The sequence below is a fragment of the Lactuca virosa genome, chromosome 3, assembly GCF_052849685.1.
Source record: "Lactuca virosa cultivar CGN04683 chromosome 3, Lactuca_virosa_CGN04683_v6, whole genome shotgun sequence".
Taxonomy (NCBI): Eukaryota; Viridiplantae; Streptophyta; class Magnoliopsida; order Asterales; family Asteraceae; genus Lactuca; species Lactuca virosa.
In genome coordinates, this window is record NC_136428.1 from 59,775,424 (window position 1) to 59,778,594 (window position 3,171).

Consider the following 3,171-nt stretch of genomic DNA (forward strand, 5'->3'; position numbering starts at 1 on the left):
TTTCGTTTTAATTAAGTTATTACATAAAACCATCAGTATAAAAACATTCATAATCATATCTCATGTCAAACCAAAGTGTCAGTAATCAAAACATATTATCATAAAATAATATCAGAGTGTAATCCCAAAGATCTCATGTGCGGAAAACATAGTGTAATGCGCTGCGATCAAGCCGGCTCCTTTCCTTTGAAAACGAGTACCTGAAACCAAAACTATAAGCCGTAAGCACGAAGTTTAGTGAGTTCCCCCATCATACCACATACCATACATAACACGTACTGCCTAGCATATCAGGGTGCTGGCCTACCCCTGCGGTCTCTTTCAATCGGATACTGTCTAGCATATAAACACATACTCGCATATTGTCATACATAACCATGAGCCATACATATATCATAATCAGTAAAGATGCTATGTGCCAAACATAGTCTTGCCATTATGTCACGGGCCGCCACGTGGTCTTTCTTGCCAAGCCGATGGCCACCCCCTCGGTCTCACAGACAAGTGCCAAGAGCGACCTCCTGGTCTTCCATGCAAGCATCACAAAGACAACTAGCATACATACTACTCTACTTAGCTAATCAGCATATAGTGTGCCAGGAGCCACCTCCTGGTCTTTCATACATAATAGCATACAGTGCGCCAGGAGCTACCTCCTGGTCTTTCATACATATTGTCTAGGGCTAACCCCCGGGTCTTCCTACCATACATAATAACATACTGTGTGACAGGAGCCACCTCTTGGTCTTTCATGCATAATGCCTGGGGCTAACCCCCGGGTCTTCCTACCATACATAATAACATACTGTGTGCCAGGAGCCGCCTCCTGGTCTTTCATGCATAATGCCTAAGGCTAACCCCCGGGTCTTCCTATCATACATAAACTAAATGGGTCGGCATTGGTGCCTTAGACCCATACAAACAGTGAGGAGACTCACCTAAAGTAGAAATCACAGAATAAACCACTGAAGTGATTACGGTGGACTGTCCAGCTCCTTAAACACCTACAACCCATGTCAATAATTTATACTTAGCTTATGCTTCAAAATATTGCTTAATAGTACTTAGTATCATACTTATTTACATTATTAATAAGTAACGTCTTGATCGATTTACCCTTCCAAATCCCGCTAAATATTCTCGTGTTCATTTAGTTCTTATAACTATTAGCTAATAAATAATTAAATAATTTATCAATCCCATTTAAATATAATTTAAACCCACATACTTTTGCTAGAGCTTAATTCAAGTCTCATCTATGTACATATTTCATTTAATCAGGTAATTCAATCCATATATTTCAAATTATCAATTAATTAAATTACAAATATGTTTCACTGCCATAGGTTATCATCCCAATTAGATTAATTATGATTTAAAATAAGCCCAATTCGCATAACCCAATACATGCCACCAGCCCATTAGTTAACTTGATACATATCAACCCATTAAAGACACAGCAAGAGACCGATCATACCTAGCTTCCAGGCGGCGTACTAGAGCAACCATCAACGGTTGCTGAATCCTCGTTCATCAGAAACACAGCTCCACAACCAAGTTAGGAATCACGCAGACCCACACCCTAACTGTTACCGATTCCTCACCTTCTTGCTGGCCATCGAAGACTAGCACCTCGCCTACCCCCTACTGATGCTGCTGGAGGTTCCAAGAAAGTCGCCGGAAAATCATTAGACCAAGAAAACGGGATTATAACCCATCAATTAATCTATGTCTAATTGAATTCACCAATGAGAGATAAGAAATCAGAGGATGAATTGAGTCTTACCTACCTTCACTTCTCTGGAGAACATACGGGATTCGTCGGAGGCCCACACAAATGTCGGAGAATAACGCAACCATGGAAAGACGTTTCCCCATCTCCACCGGGTTCACGGTGTCGAGCAGAGTTGGAGCTGAAGGATTGATCCCGTTCCCGCTAGTCTATCACCACCCCTTCCTCTCAACGAATACCCCAGTGGGAGCTCCGACGGACGCCATAGTCTGGTGGTGGCAGCCTCCTCATCTCCGACTTCCTCTTGATCATGGCACTCTTTCATACCTCTCTCTCTCTTACTCCCTCTCTCCCTCTCTCTTAACGCCTAAGGACATACATTCTCTTCATTTTATCTAAGGGTTTGCTCCTTATAACCCGATGATGCAGGTGAAGCAACAAAAGCAGGAGACAGGTCCCTCCCTCACGCTATGTCGCTAACAGGGGGACCATAAGCTTAATTTTCACAAATAGACATAAATAGTCCCTGGCGTTTAGTCACCTTCCATGTTTAACCTCTTCACCTTAAATTCCATTCAAACTAAGTTTCTAAAATGACACATTAACCCCTGGAGCTATTATTATTATTATTATTATAACCCCTTACACATCTATATAAAGTCTTAATTTATATAATTATTCATTATTATGCATCGGCTCTATTTAGAAATCAGTAAAAGGAAACGGACGTTACACACACATCCTCCACTCATGATTTCCGCATATTGAATAATTGTACTATGATGTTTTGATATTATACTTGGTGATGGTTTTTGAAACAAGCAATGAATGGAATTATTGGTCTTTCAAATGAAAAAAAATTATCACTATTTTTGGGTTGTTCCAACATGTCAGTAAGGCTACCATGAGGGGGATAGAGTACTCGAATAAACACACAATCCATACTCCCGGATATTATGATTCATTAACACACACATATTATGAATCTGCTAGTGCTCCACTGGACTATCTAGAATAGTTCGTGGTCATTACAGTACCTTGTAGATGACTACTCTCAGTTGGGTATGGTCTTTCACCATTATATTATCTTTGGTATGTTCTCTTACCACTATTTTATCTCTGACATGGTTTCTCACCATTATCTTATCTCTTTCTCTCTCTACCCTTTTTACCCAATACAATATAAGTATGATAAAAATACATATTGTGACATCCCCAATTTTACGGCCAGAAAAGACCGGTTTAATTTATGCTTTTAAAATAATTTCAGAGTAATCATTTGATTAAAAGTGTTGCGGAATTTGTTCTCAGAAAAACATGATAACTATGTTATCAAATCATTTCCGAAGAAATGTATTTTATTCACTTAAACCATTGGGATGTCATTGTCAATACAAAAACATACGCATAAACAAAACTTACATTCATTTACACTAGTG

General features: G+C 39.4%; 1 long non-coding RNA gene across 2 annotated transcripts; it reads right to left on the bottom strand.

Moving 5' to 3' along the window:
* On the bottom strand, positions 1–2,115 carry LOC145162342 (uncharacterized). 2 transcript variants are annotated; one of them, XR_013739047.1, is made up of 4 exons: positions 1,787–2,115; positions 1,478–1,656; positions 939–1,004; positions 1–200 (listed from the first exon to the last, which is right to left on the bottom strand). It is a non-coding gene; the product is annotated as an uncharacterized LOC145162342 (long non-coding RNA). The 2 variants fall into 2 exon arrangements; XR_013739046.1 differs by having other exon boundaries at positions 1–1,004.
* Positions 2,116–3,171: the final 1,056 nt, after the last annotated feature.